Source organism: Macaca nemestrina, chromosome 12 (genome assembly GCF_043159975.1).
Source record: "Macaca nemestrina isolate mMacNem1 chromosome 12, mMacNem.hap1, whole genome shotgun sequence".
NCBI lineage: Eukaryota > Metazoa > Chordata > Mammalia > Primates > Cercopithecidae > Macaca > Macaca nemestrina.
The window spans coordinates 132308603-132324284 of record NC_092136.1 but is presented as its reverse complement, the minus strand read 5'-3'; the positions used below and the strand labels follow the sequence as shown (position 1 = coordinate 132324284).

The following is a 15682-nucleotide window of genomic DNA, read 5'->3' as shown; positions in this document are numbered from 1 at the left end:
CCTAGTAAATTAATTTCCCTGAAGCTGAGGCCCTGCCTTTCTCTTGCTAGTCTCTTTTCAAGGACCTAAGCCTTGTGATTAAATCCAGGTTCAAGGCTAAAGGCCCGACTCATCATCTCTCTACTTATACTCTCAAATGTTGCCTGTTTCTGGGTTTGATGGTCTTCTAAGGTGCCAGTGAATGTACTGAATCTTGCCACATCTCATGTTTCGTGTTTCTGTCTATTGTGTTTTACCATTATCCACAGTTAGCTCCTAGGCTTACTTCAGCCTGAATTTTCCAAGCATAATTAATTGAGTCATACACAGGTGTCCACAGATAAGACAACAGTCAGTCCAAGATGTCATTGTCATGCTTCCTAATCCCAGCTTTCCTATTTCATAAGGTGGCTATAGTGACAAAAGTCACAATATTTTTTTTCAACCCTGGTGCTTCATGTTGGCAAGTGTAAGTTGAGAAAAAGAATGTGAAATAGACACCTCGATAGCCTTTGTAATTTAAATGTCCTCTGGTAAGATTGGTGGTGATTGGGGAATCATAACAAAGAATGTCGAGGTTCTTAAGAATTTAAGAAAGATGAAACATTTCAGTTAAACCTACTAGAAAAAATTATTGGATTATTGGAGATATCATAAAGTGTGATAAACTGGCTTAAAGAAAATCAAAGACCCCTGCTTTTGATACACTCATTTTTACTTTTAAAAAGGAATGTTTCCCAGACAGTAAAGTGCACACACTGTATTATTCCAATTTTATGAAGCTTAAGAACAGGACAAAACAAATTAATCATGATGGAAGTCAGTACAGGTGCTCAGGAGGCACAGGGAAGCTTGAGGGGCAATACCTAGAAATGGACATGAGAAAAACTGGCAGCAGGATGGGAATGTTCTGTATTTTGATCTGGATGTTGTCAACCAAGGGTAGATGTGTAGAAAAATCACTGAGCTGCAGTCTTAAGATCAGTGCCCTTTATATGCACTTCACTTTATGAATGTTATTCCTCAATAAACATAGTGCTAGAAAAAAGGGATACAAAAACAGTTTAAAACGTGAATGTTAAAAATCGCATTATAAAGGTAAAAATCGTATTTTATTCATTTAATTAAATTAGTAAATTAAAGATTACATTGTGCTTTTACCTTATTGTGAGATAATTTCCAAGACCCGTGACACAGAACTGAGTCTAATCATAAAATAGGAAAACATATTAAAACAATTTTTTAAAAGTGGCCACTCCACACAAGCATGGAGGTAGACAAGTGGATGAGTTTCTTCCAAAAATCATGGAGCACCACAGATTAAAAGCTTGTTTTCTGTATAAAGAGTCAGTGGATCTAGTCTCATTTCTTTCATTTCAGGGCAGAAGTACAGGAGTTCGAAGTGATCTGAGTAGGCCCTCCAATTACATTAATCACCACCACAGCAGAAAACCCAGCCCAGAGAGGCAGAGACGGATAAGCAAGCCATTGTGCTGCTTCGTGTTAAGGAAATCAGAGCCTGCCAGGTACAGTAGTGAGCCCTTCATGTAGACTCCAGGGAAGGGTGACCTTGGCCAATCTAGTTCCAGGTACCATGGCAACCAGAAAACCTACAGCTTCTAGACTTAGAATTTCTTTAGAGGGAATGAGGTACCTCAGAACACTGTTAATTTTCTTCTTTCCCCAATTCCCAGGAAGAAGTGTCTGTCTCCCAGCTCCATTAATTGCTGGGCCAATGTTCGCTCTGTCTGGGATCTCTTCAGGGCCTGAAATAATCCCTTTTATAGCATAGAGAGGAAGTAGCAAGTCAGGCTGAGCAGAAAAACATGCTAACTACTCCAGAGTGAGCCAGAGCATCTATTCCTGATGCCCGGCCTTCAACTTTAATCAATAGATATTAATTAACATAGAGAACAATAACTGTCTTATTAAATCAGCAGGGATAAAAACAGGCCACAGCTACTACTGAATGCTAATTGTCACTTGATGACTCCACAGAGTTTCTAGGGTGAGCAGGCAAGTTACAATACGGTGTTTCCAATACAAGCCATGATGTTAAATCCTCGTTATGGTGTCTTAATAATCAGTCGGACTAGAGCGTACGGTATTTGTCTAATTAACTCCACATCGACACTCAGGAGCCAGCCTTGCTGGCCACAGATGATGGATTAGTTATGGTAGCTTGGGCTTGATTACTGGAAGGGGTGCATTCTCTATGCTCTGGGGGACTCATCAACAGGGGCCAGGGTCTGCAAAACAACCTCTGGGACCTGATGTGAAGCTCCTTTCGTATTTTACAATAGAATAAGAAGGGGAAGACTAATGCTGCCTTAGTGAAAGTTTAATTTCCTACTTATTAGAAGCATCTAATCTGTCGTCTATCTCGTTAAGCACCCCATGCTGCTGCCGACTGCAGTGAGATCCTCAGGCCCTCTGTCAAGGGAGGAGGCAGGTTGAGGGTAGCCTTGACTCTTCTGTTTCTACTTTGCCCACCCAAACACCCCTGCAAAGTCTTAGATGGTCTTCTATGACTTTCTCTTTACTTAAACACTCACATAGCGTATTTCCTCTTCTCTAACAGTGACTTATACCTCTTTATTCTACACCACTTTCCTTCAGCCCCCAAAGGTCTAAGTGTACTACTTACTCTGTGCAAGTTTTCGTATCCTCATGGTGCATCTTCTTTTATTCTGCTTTCTTTCCAGGTTTACTGTCTGGGATATTCAGATTGTGTGTTCAAGCTTAGGAACTGTGAATTTCACTTACCTGTCTCCATCTTGACAACTCTACATGGGAATTCAGTGATGTCCGTGCCTGTCTAGAGTGCCAGTGCATCCACAGTAAAAGGCTTGCCACTGACTCTGTTTTTCATGTTTCACATTGATATAGCTTGGCTAGGCCATGGAAACCCAGAGTCATGGAGAGAAGGGGCAGTCATGGGTGGGGAGAGTCAGCATAAATGCCTGACAAGAGGGTGTCTCTCTTGGTGTGATGAGAGTGTCAAGCTGACTTTTAATTAGTGTCGTATTTCCAAGGAGTATAAAGAGGCTTATAAGGATACCTATCTATGTTACCATCAGTTAGAAATGGGTAAAACTACACCCTATACTACAATCAAAAAGTAATAGCAGATGGATCTGAGATCTGAATATTAATATAAATATGAAACTTCTGATAGCATCAGAAAAATAAAGAATTTTACCCATACATGCACACGTACTTACGTAATTATGGAAGCTGTGAAACGTTTTGTAATTAAGAGGAAAAACCCAAAAGCAATAAAGGAAAAGACTGATATATTGATAGATTGGCCTAATTAAATATGAAAGATCTCTGTAGAAAAGATAAGCAGGAGACTGGGAAAACATGATTAGCAATATTTACAGCATTAATATCTAGATTATATAAAGAACAGTCACATATCACTACCAAAAAAAGATAAATTACCCAATAGAAAGTAGACAAAAAATATGAATGAGCAATTACTTGAAATAAAATAGTGAACAAATATGTGGGAAAATGCTGAACCTTAATCAGGGAAATACAAATTAAAGCACTAAATACAAATTACCTCTCAAAAATGAATAAAAACAGTTTGTGTCACTGAGGACTCTAGGGAAAGGTGACTCTTAAACACTGCGGGTGAGATTATAAATGTGTGAGTCTTTTGGAGATGATGATTTTCCATGTCTATACAAATAGAAAGTTGAATGCTGATTGACTTTTGGTCCCAGGCTCTGCAAGGGGGAATTTAGAAAAACTCTTGGGAGGGACTTCTGATGGTCCAACCCCAGAAGGCGTGGTGACTGGGCAAGCCTGTGGAAACTGCCTAAATGGCTGCACAGGCTGAGGTCTTGCCAGCCTTTCCAGGTCATGCCTTGCAGTTGTTGTGAGAATGAGGTATCATAGCACATGTGGATGCCAGAAATGTGCACGTCTCACTGGGAGGTAAAAAGCAGATTGTGTAACAGTACGTCTGACATATTTATCACCCAGATAGATGTGTATACACATTCACATATATAATGTTGAAAATGGGGAGATAGGGTCTGGTAGTTTACACACAAGCAAGAAACAGGGCCTTGGAAGAGGTGAATGAGAATGAGGCAGCAAGGTAAAGGTGGAATACACATGTTCTGTATACTTCTCTATTATTAGAAGGTCATAGATGTTGAGGTAATGTAATTTTAAACTTTTTATTAGAAGGAAAAGGAAAATAGGGGTGATAATATAAAGAGAAGAACAAAGCTCTTGCATAGGCCACACGGTTGTCGGACCTGGAGGGCAATGTGATTGGTTATGTAACTTACAGCATTTGTCTCATAGAGCAAATCAGCTGCAGGGAGCAGCGTAAGGAGCTCTCACAGGAAGACCACACAGACCTTGAGAGGCAAACAAAAGACCTTGTGTTGGGTAATGGCCTATGGAATTCTGCTGCAACACTTTCGTAGCCAGCTCCTCAGGGCTCTGCTTTCACACTGCCTGGAGGATCCCCACCCCATCTCCCCACTGTGTTCATGACTCAGTGGCTGCTCTGGGTTGGTACAGGAATCGGCCAAGCCACAGGCAGTTTGACATCCTGGTCTTGCAAGGTGCCCTATTGCGGGCTGGTGGGACTGAGGTCGGGTAAAGAGCCTGCCTTCCGGCACAGCAGTTCACTCTCTGCTGGGACTCTGGTTTCTCAGTCTGCTTTCCATTTCAAGGATTAAGGACAAAGGGATAAAGACATCATGGCCATAACTACAACGCAGTTTAATTTCTGGTTATTTTTCCATATACAGAAGCAAGCCATTGGATAGCACGTTTAAATCTAAACGATTCCATAAACATTATATTGGAACAGAAAATGTATGGTCACAAGAGAGTAACCATATTACTAGGTCGTGTAATTAGATGTGCAAACTTAGTGGCATGTAAATGTTACCAAGTTCAGAATGGATCAAACGATACTGACTTGTACTGGGAAGGCACTAAGCATTGTGGAGGTGTTGAAGAGTTTCAGTCGTGGATCGGGAGCAGAGCGCCACAAGGCAGTTCTCTTTGCCTGTGGAGGGAGAGGAACAGACACTTCTTCTGGGACTTCTCCATTTGCGGCAGGGAATGGGTGCCAGCACCTTGCCAGGGGTGTCCCTCTTACCTCCTCGAAGCAGAGACAATTGGGAACTTGTTTCTCGAGAGCAGTGAGATGGATTATATGGCCTCTGGCTTTTTGAGACAATCAAGTTGTCCTTCACACTCCAAGTGGATGTAATTAACTGCACTGATAGGATGTTATGCCAATAGCAACACAGAAAACACCGGAAAATGAGTCGAAAGGATGCCTAGTGAGTTGCAGCGGAGGCAGAGAGGGGAGGAGTCCGTCGAGAGTGCTAGGTGGCCCACCTTCTCTTGTGGAGCTGAGAGAAAGGACTTTGGTCCCATGACTTTCTAAAGCAGACGTGGATTTTTACTAGCTCCAAAAAGAGAAAAAGAATAAGGGTGTGTGCCCTTTGGTTCCCTTTTGGAATTGTGGGTTATTTCAGAAGGAGCCATGGTCAGAAAAGGGGCCGCCCTCGAAGCTGAGAGCTTTTGATTCTAGTTCCAAGGCAGGGTGGGTTGAGCTGTGCAACCTTTGGAGGCCCAGGGCACCACACTGGACTGAGAGTTGACCTTGTGAAATGAGGAGGGGTCAGATGGCCTCAGCGCGTCTTTCTGCTCTAACGGTCTCTGGCTTTACACAATAGTCATTCAGAGAAAGACGCAAAGGGGGAATGTGAAGTGAATCAAATTGCTTTCGATGACAGAATATTAGTCATTTTGTTTCCCAATAACTCATAATCAGAAGTGATATTTGTAAGCAAATTGTACCAATGTTTACTAACGGATCATAATTTTAAGTAATTAAATACTAGTTAATTGATTTCCTGAATATTAAATTTAACTTTCCAGTAATTGTCCTCCATTAATGGATCCGCTCTTAGAAGTGTTTTTACCATAATAAGTCATTAAGATTTCCTGAATAATTTCTCTCCAAATCATTGATTTTAAGTTACTTTGCCAGCACAAATGCATAAAATCTCATAATGTTGCCATGTATCAATTTCAATCAATGCAGTTATGACAATCTGTGATTCGTTTATGTCTTACTTTTAAATAATAAAAGAAAGGACAGAAAAAATGGGAGATTATGGTAATATGTAGAATATTTGCCAGGTCGTGTATCACATTCTCCAGGTTTTCTCTCTAGGCAACTCCTACTCTACTAATGCCTCTCCTAAAGGATTATTCTAATGGTAAATTAAGATTATAAATACGAAAGCATCAAATAGTCCCTGACATATATTTGATATGTGGTGAAAAGTTGCCTGTTAATTTGCTCATTTGTTTTCAAAGTCTCTATGGAAGATCTGGCATGGATTTTATCCTACAGGAAGCCACTGAGAGGTCTGAGCAAAGTCATGATGTATTAACCAGTCATTCCAGCAGCAGCAGCAGCATATGGGAGATGGAGCGATGTGGGCTGAGATGAGAGTCAAAGACAAAAACAAAAAGCAACCCCAGTTAGGACGGTATTCCAAATAGTTGACACAAGAGATGATAAACTTGAGACTTGTTAGTGTGCATAAGTAAAATAGGATTGTGTTGAAAGCTGTCATAGGGGTTGTCTTGGTGATATTTTTCTAATCCATTTTAGAGTTTTTCTTTCATTTCATTTATAAGTATATAAATTGCAGGCTTCCAAATGTTTATTTAGCTGGTTGTATAAAGTGCTTCATAAAAATATGCTTTTTTATAATAATGGCATTGATGTTGGTGTTGATGATGAAGTTAATTATTAATTGTGCTTCCCAACCTCATAACCAAGAGGTGGAAAGGGGTTTATTGTATCCTGGTGATTTGTATATTGAGTTATATATTGGTCCTAATGTAACAGTTTCATAATCATTGAAAACTATCTTGGTCACCTATTGAATTTGCAACATACTATACTATATAAATATTTCTGTCATAATATTTTATCACAGTTTCAAGCTTTATGAAAGATAAGGTCAAAATTTCAATATTATATCTGAGAGCTTTGCAGTCTTAGCTATTTATTTGTCTTTTCTTTTTTTTATTGGAGTCTTGAAGGACTTCATTTCTTTTACGTGTCAGAAAGAGTCCACGTTATTCCATGACTTTCTGTATGGGATGCTGAAGATTCCAAGTGTTCTAATGATCCTCAGAGCTTAATACCCAGAATCTCACTGATGCTTCTCAATTAGCTCCAAATTTTCAAGCTGATTAACCTCTACCTCCTCTATTTCCTATGTCCTGAAGAGGAACAAAGGGATAACTCACCTGATACCTCCAGCTCTGTGCATTCTGCATCTAAGCTCCTGTGTGACCCTGGGTGACAGCAAAGAGTGCTCCAACTCTTGGAATTACCTGCTTCGCAAGTCTAATAATATTAGAGTTCTTTATATTTAAATAAATAAACAGAGCTATAACTACAAACTTTATCATTTTTAGACTAAATGGAGAAAGGGGAGCACTTTCTGTGAAGTCGTTAAGTCATATTGCACCGTTTGGGTGGCCTTGTGCTAAAGAGGCTATGGAGTGTGAAGACAGAGGAGAAGGGTCCCCTCACAGTGCATGTGGTGCCAAGGCTCCTGGTACATCGTGTGACTGGAGAGTCACTTGGCTTGCTGTCTTTGCTGTCAGATGGCGCTCACTGGTCTCTGTGTTTGACTTTCTTTTGCATAACATGTCAATCCACTTACTCTTAGGAGAGTTCCCGAAACAATCAGGCAAACTCTCCTCGGGATGTCTTGATGAATGCGTGAAAAGCCGGGGCATTCTGCCAAGTGTGCTTTGATTAGGAGGTAATAGATTCCAACTTCCTTCTGTCGTGTCTCTTTCTGCACCATGGAATGATTGTTTGCAGGGTCATTCTGGGTTCACAGCATTAGTGACTCATCTACTGGTTATTTGGCAGTTCAAGAAGCTAGGACATATATCTGTTGCTCAAATGACTGATTTCCAGCTGTTGAGATATCAAAATTCTCTTGAAATTCTTCGCAAAGTTGACCCTGCACATTATTTATGGCGGTGGTTGAGAGTGAGGGAGAAAATGGATAATGTTTACATGCAGACTTTTGCAAGGACTAATAGAAGAGAATTGGGATGAATTGTAGGATTTCTGGAGTCAGAAGATGTGGGTTGCTGTTGCAGCTTTCATATCCAGATGTATGATCTTGGATAGTTGCTTAACATTCTTGCTTTTAATCTCTGCATCTTATAAATTAGAGATTTGTGCTAAATGATCTCCATCATTCTTTTCTTACATTCCAACATCTTTCTAGTTTCCTCCAAATTAGCTGGGGTCTTTGTTCACTTTCTGCTATTCTCTGGCTCCTGTCATGCAGCCACAATGGTTCTGAGGGTTTGTATGAAGATCCTGGATGATAGAATATATTGTGGAAACAGCAATTGAGTTGCAACTGGAAAGACTTGGGCTCTCTGTTAGGCTCCATGATCATGAAAATGAGCTTTATCTTCTATGTGTGTGCATGTATTTATATTTAAACCTAGCATAAAAATAATACCCAATTCCTACTTCATGGAAATACTTGTAAGAAGAAACCATGTGATGAAGAGATCATCTGTCACTCACATAATAGGAGGCACTGCCCTCTAGACATGCTTGAGGAGAGTGAGGGAAGGATTCAGACAGGAAGGAAGAGAGTGACGTCATCCCTACCGCACCTGGGATGCGGTTCGGGGTTATGCGCCATTCGCATCCTCCCTATGTGAAGATTTTGGAATTTCCAAGTTTTATTCTGTAATATCCCTGCATTCAGCTCTGCCTCTGGCGGTATGAAATTCTGAGACTCTTGGCCGTGTAATTAACTTCACATCTGAAAAGTCACTGCTCTGTGGAACTGCAGGTCTCTGCCGTTGCTTCAGGCTGCTCTGGGGCCAGGCCTGCCCCTGTGGGGGCATAATGGCCTGTGAATATGTGCTGAGCCCCGCCCCGCCCCCCAGCACTGCTGTGCCACTGCCAGTCCCAAGGCCTGCAGACTCCATTCAGGAATGCGGCTGAGATTTACCTTTGTCCTGTGGCTGCTTTAATTGCAGTGAAAAGAGCTTATTGAAAGCAGTGCTCAGAGGAGGAGCGCCTTCTGTACCAGGATTTCACAAGCAGGAATGGCTTCTATTTTCAGTACCGACTCTCTCGATGGAAATCTCTTTCTCCCTTGCTCACTCCTTGTCTACTGAATAAAAATTCTCCACACAGTGATGGTTAAAAACATCAATTAACTCTAAAACAATTATTATTTTTTGAAATGCCATTTTATAAATGTAATAACACGACACAATAATCCAGGGTTATTTAACAGAGCATTTACCCTGAAAACAGTCATTACTCTTTAAATGCAGGAGATTCTAGAAGCCTCTTAACATTACATGGCAAGTGAGGCAGAAGCAATATTGTCAGAAATGCCACATCCGCTGCATATATTAGCAAGAAGAGGCCGGTGGCTGCCCTGCCCACTGGCTGCCATTTTCTTGGCATTTCTTGGGCCCCAAAGCTTTCTGTTCAGAGTGACATCGGCCGACACTGATGTGACAGGCTGGTAGTTGAGAGAAATGCCCTGTGAAGCATTTCCTCCTGTGTTGTCACCCTCCTTCTCCGCAAGGGACTGAAGCCTGGTCAGTTGGGAGGCTCTTCTTGCAGGTTCTGTTTAGCAAAGTGCAGGTGGCAGCCGTAGAAGGGCTGGTGATCTCACCCGGCCTCGAGGCTCCCGTTGGGTTGGGGTGGGCTGCCATCTTCCAGGCAGCTGCGGCACAATGCAGGATGCAGAAGCATTCCGGCCTCACACGTCTCTCTCCTGAGAAACGCCTATGAAATGGTCTCTCAGAATGTTCGCACAACCTGAACACCACTTCTATTTTTGGACCCAAAGAACACATCCAAGTATTTTGACCTACATGAAATTTCCGTTACGCTCAGCCCTTGAGGTCTGGGGCTCCATCTGGAATTATTAACATACCATTAGACTGGTTATTTTTTTTTAAGTGTAGATGTGTGAGAAGTGGAAAAATGTCCCACTCGGTGTAGACCGCCTTGCAGGAGACTGTTCACTTGGGCGGCCAAGGGAGACGTTGCCGGCAGCTCTGCCGTGTGGGCGGTGGGTTCCTGCACTGATGCGTCTGTCTCTGAGGCACCCTTGCCCTTCTGAGGAGGAGCAACGGCACAGCGACCCCCAAGCGACGTTCTTCCGGGGGCTGCCAGGGTCGGGGAACCTGCGATTCCGGTGCAGGGAGCTGCTCTGATGGGGATTCCTCAAGCTGGTACCCACAGTCCACTGCAAGCCTGAATCCTGCAGGTTTGAAAGCTGAGCATCCTTACCTGTGACCACCCTGGTTTGGATTCCTCAAGCTGGTGCCCACAGTCCACTGCAAGCCTGAATCCTGCAGGTTTGAAAGCTGAGCATCCTTACCTGTGACCACCCTGGTTTGGATTCCTCAAGCTGGTGCCCACAGTCCACTGCAAGCCTGAATCCTGCAGGTTTGAAAGCTGAGCATCCTTACCTGTGACCACCCTGGTTTGGATTCCTCAAGCTGGTGCCCACAGTCCACTGCAAGCCTGAATCCTGCAGGTTTGAAAGCTGAGCATCCTTACCTGTGACCACCCTGGTTTGGATTCCTCAAGCTGGTGCCCACAGTCCACTGCAAGCCTGAATCCTGCAGGTTTGAAAGCTGAGCATCCTTACCTGTGACCACCCTGGTTTGGATTCCTCAAGCTGGTGCCCACAGTCCACTGCAAGCCTGAATCCTGCAGGTTTGAAAGCTGAGCATCCTTACCTGTGACCACCCTGGTTGGGATTCCACAAGCTGGTGCCCACAGTCCACTGCAAGCCTGAATCCTGCAGGTTTGAAGGCTGAGCATCCTTACCTGTGACCACCCTGGTTTGGATTCCTCAAGCTGGTGCCCACAGTCCACTGCAAGCCTGAATCCTGCAGGTTTGAAGGCTGAGCATCCTTACCTGTGACCACCAAATGCAATGTTTAGAAAGCCTAAGTAGACTCCTGTCTGAAGCTCCTTTATCATCACTTATTAACATGAAAGTGCAAAGGCAGGGCAATTTTATGGCATGTACAAATCAATACGCTGTGTCTTTCTAACCAAGCAGCACCTTATCTTTGTGTTTACAATAAATAAGACAAAACTGTCTGGTGAGAACTGGTGGAGCTGTGGTCAATCTGGGGGTGGTGACCACACTGTTCTCAAAGTCTCCTAGACTCCTTAGGTCACTTAGCCTGAATTGCACAAGGGAGTGCCTGTGGAAGTATCTAGAAGGCTAGTGGGAAAACCCAGGGAGAGTGCTTAGAAGCTTAGACTTTTCAAGTAAGCACAAAACTTGGAATTCATATACACTGGGTTTTTCTGTTTGGGAAAATAATGTGTTTATAGGGACCCAGAGAAATTGAGAGACTGCTCAAAGTTAAACAGCTAATTAATTGTAGGGGGAATCTAAATGCGGGGGCTTCTGACTTCAAGATTGTGTGTGTACCTATGTGTGCACGTGTGTGTGTACGTGTGTGTGCACGTGTGTGTACCTATGTGTGCACGTGTGTGTGCACGTGTGTGTATGTGTGTGTGTCCGTGTGTGAGAGAGAGACCTTATGTTTCTTTGGGGAGGGAACTAATGTCTCTCACTTTTCTTCCTGTAACATCATTTGTCATGCTCCTGTCAGTCTTCCGGTTATCAGTCGGGCCGTATTTGATGGACAGGAGTTTGTGCTGTTGCTGAAAGTCCTCTCGCTTGTGCTCCTGTGTTTTTTGTCTCCTAGAGGTATAACATGACTATTGGTGATGGTGACCATTAACTTCTTTTTAGAAATCGCTGACTACCAATGATTTCAGGGAGCAAAGTTACCGAACAGCTCTGGGACACAACATGTTTTGCAACTCATTTAGTCATTTTTTTTTTTTTCATTGACTCATTCAACATCTCTCAGCCCTGCCATGGGTCAGCAGATTTGCCAGCTGTGAGATAACTGAGGCACATAAAACCCGGCCTCTGCGTGCACGGATGTCACAGTTCAGTGGGGAAGGCGACCGTGTAAACTCCTAACTGGACCACAGTGTGCTGGTGCTGTAACAGAGCAACGTGCAGCAAGCATTTGGAGCATCGATGAGCAAACGGTTTATTCTACTGGACTTAGAGAGCGGACAGGGAAAAGGTCGTTTGGACAGATCATGTTGATGGAGTCACATTTACATGAAGTTGGATTTCTTTTTCTTTTCCTTTTTTTTTTTTTGAAACAGAGTTTCACTCGTGACAAAGACAGTGCAGTGGCGTGGTCTCAGCTCACTGTGACCTCCATCTCCCAGGTTCAAGAGATTCTCCTGCCTTAGCCTCCTGAGTAGCTGAGAGGACAGGGGCACGCCACCACGCCCAGCTAATTTTTGTATTTTTAGTAGAGGTGGGGTTTCACCATGTTGGCCAGGATGGTCTCGATCTCTTGACCTTGTGATCCACCAGCCTCGGGCTCCCAAAGTGCTGGGATTATAGGCATAAGCCAATTTCTTGAAGCAGGCAAAGGACAAATGGAGGAGGAAAAGCATTCCTGGAAAAGGTAACAGCATAAGGAAATGCATACAGGCATAGGCCCCCATGGAAAGACCAGGGAACGTAAAACAGCTTTTACTGTTAGAGTATTAGGAGGATGGATTGAGAAAATGTGTAGGGTTCATATTGCAAAAGGAGCTGCGGCCCCCTGTTGGGAGTCAGTGACGTAGATAGAAAACAATTTTTGAAGTAAAAATGGATGGCAATTCCTACGATATATTAGAGGGGTGTGAATTGTAGGCAGGAAAATCTGGTTAGTAGGAGACTCTGGGCAGATTTTCATGGTCAGAACAGGGGATGATTGTCAGATCCAGGAAGCCGACATATTTGCTTTATCAGGTAGAGAATTGTCGATATTTTTGTTGCCTAAATAAACATGGATGTCTTTCACCATATGCATTCTGCATTTGCTTCAATCCCCACTACTCTCTATTGCATGAAACCCAACCAGCCTCACTCTGGTTGCTACAGGGATTTGGGTTTCAACCAAGGAAACACTGGTGGGGATACAGAGGCCAGCAACCTTTGCCAGCCCAAAGGTGTTTATAAAAGAGGCAGCTTGCTCCTTTCTGGAAATATCTACTTCCATTTTCAGCTTCTCCTGAGATTTTTCCAGCTCTGTAACAAAGGCCCTGCCCTCTTTTCCTTTCCTGTGCACTCTCTGACCTTTTCAATGGTATTAGGAGAAGAGTACAGTGTGTGTTCCTCAAGGGCAGGGATTAACTAGCAGCTTCCGTGAAGCAATTCTGAACGGTAAATGACCCTCATGGAATAATATTCATTTCCCCTGTTACTGGGGTGCCTACACAACATAAAATTAATATTACCAAAAAGACCTGACTCCCCCAGCACAGAGATCCCTGAGAAAACTACATACTGAGGGGGGCTTTCTAGAAAGGGCAGTTCTTAGGGAAGCAAGGGCCCCCCAGGGCTGACTGTTCATAGGCCCTAAAGATAAAACAAAATGGCTTTATTTAAAGATTTATTTAAGATGTTTTAAAAATTGAGTAGAACATACATTTTTAATACTGATTGATATTATTGTAAAGCATTCTAATGAGAACCTGCCCCACGGGTCCTTGACTGCTACACAGACAGAATATTCCTTTGCATTTCTACGATGAGTCATGTTTTAGCCATGGATTAATGTATTGATGAAAGGTGCCCCCGTTCTAGTAGGGGCAGAGGGAAAGCGAGTGTCGGAAGGCAGCAAAGAGAAGAAAGAAGAGAACCATGGTGTATAAAAGTCACGTTTTAGGCTGCATTTCAAAAAACCCTTCCAAAGTAGAGAGGCTTCATGCTCACATTCTGAAACATTCCTTGTAGTTGAGAAAATCTGTGCATTTGAGGAGCGGTTGAAGACTATGAATGCTAAGACATGCATCATTTTTTTTTTTTTTTTTTTGAGACAGAGTCTTGCTCTGTTGCCCAGGCTGGGGTGCAGTGGCCGGATCTCAGCTCACTGCAAGCTCCGCCTCCCGGGTTTAGACCATTCTCCTGCCTCAGCCTCCCGAGTAGCTGGGACTACAGGCGCCTGCCACCTCGCCCGGCTAGTTTTTTGTATTTTTTAGTAGAGACGAGGTTTCACCGTGTTAGCCAGGATGGTCTCGATCTCCTGACCTCGTGATCCGCCCGTCTCGGCCTCCCAAAGTGCTGGGATTACAGGCTTGAGCCACCGCGCCCGGCCAGACATGCATCATTAATTAAATTATAGTTCCCATTTATTGAACATTGGCTATATACCAGGCAGTGACTTCCGCTTTTACACATATTAGTTCATTTAATTCTCAAAACAACAATGGTATTATTCTATTATTCCCATTATACGGAGGCGTAGAAGCATTTGATAACTTATCTAAGCTTATATTGGAAGACAGTGCTGGAACTAGGATTTATGGAAGGGCAATTTGACCCGCGGGCTCACTTTTTTTATGTGACTAGATTATCCTGACGCTCTTGGGCGTTCCTCACGTGAAATTGGTCTCCTAACTTTGCGTCATGAAGTTCAATATGTCCGATGTATTTTCAGCCTTCCATCTTTGGGAACTATCTACCTAGCATGGTGGTGAAATGTGGGCTCTGGAGTCAACACTGCTTTCCAGGCTGGGTGTGGTGGCTTATGCCTGTAATCCCAGCACTTTGGGAGGCCGAGGCAGGCAAATCATCTGAGATCAGGAGTTCGAGACCATCCTGGCCAACATGGTGAAACCCTGTCTGTACCAAAAATACAAAAAATTAGCCGGGCGTGGTGGCAGGCACCTGTAGTCCCAGCTACTCGGGAGGCTGAGGCAGGAGAATTGCTTGAATCTGGGAGGTGGAGATTGCAGTGAGCTGAGATCGTGCCACCGCACTCCAGCCTGGGAAACAAGAGTGAAACTCGGTCCAAAAAAAAAAAAAAAAAAAAAGGAACTGCTTTCTAGTCCCAGCTCTGTCCCTTGATCTGTGAGACAGACACTGGGCAAGTTCTGTAACATAGCTGAGCCTCAGTAATTATAAAATGGGTACGTAATTGTCAGCACCTCCACGGTAGTGTTGTGTAAACTGAAGGAGATGGTCCATTTGGACTTCATAGTGTTTAGCACTACGGTGAAATAAATGCATGTCCAAGAAGTAGCTGAAGTTCTTAAGGGATCCTGGTGTCACTGAGCATGTACATGGGTTCTGAATGCACCTGCAACTCTGTAGGGTCTCTGAAACATTTGGTTTTGTTGTTGAACATTTGGGCAAGCTCAGTGTTAGTTTTAGGTCCAGAGAATAATCCCAATTCAAACAAACTTGCTACCTCTGAAGCAGGTTCATTAGGCAGGTTTTTCCACACACAGCTCTAATTACCACCACTCAGACTGCCCAGGGGAGTGGGCTGCTAACTAGGTCAGGATCTGAGGAGCCCGGCCAGCAGCCTCCTGGGTGTCTCCTCCTAAGTGCACGGCCATCTGCAGGCTTCTGCGATATTTCTTGTTTTTGAATTTATAGAACCATTAGCCTGGAATCTAAACAAAACACCTAGTCTTAATAGCTTAGTCAGTAGGTGGTTCACCAACAATTTCAAAAACTAGAAGCAATAGTCAGTTCCCAGAGGAGTAGCAGTTGTTGTTTGGAAA

At 43.4% G+C, this 15682-nt stretch overlaps 1 protein-coding gene and 1 long non-coding RNA gene across 14 annotated transcripts in view; both read left to right on the top strand.

The window, feature by feature from the left end:
- Positions 1 to 15682, top strand: part of LOC105476165 (opioid binding protein/cell adhesion molecule like) — a 1438816-nt gene that overhangs the window by 924113 nt on the left and 499021 nt on the right. The gene's annotated exons all lie outside the window — the stretch shown is intronic.
- LOC112425669 (uncharacterized) lies at positions 1277 to 13359 on the top strand. The gene is made up of 2 exons (XR_003016809.2): positions 1277 to 1987; positions 2685 to 13359. It is a non-coding gene; the product is annotated as an uncharacterized lncRNA (long non-coding RNA).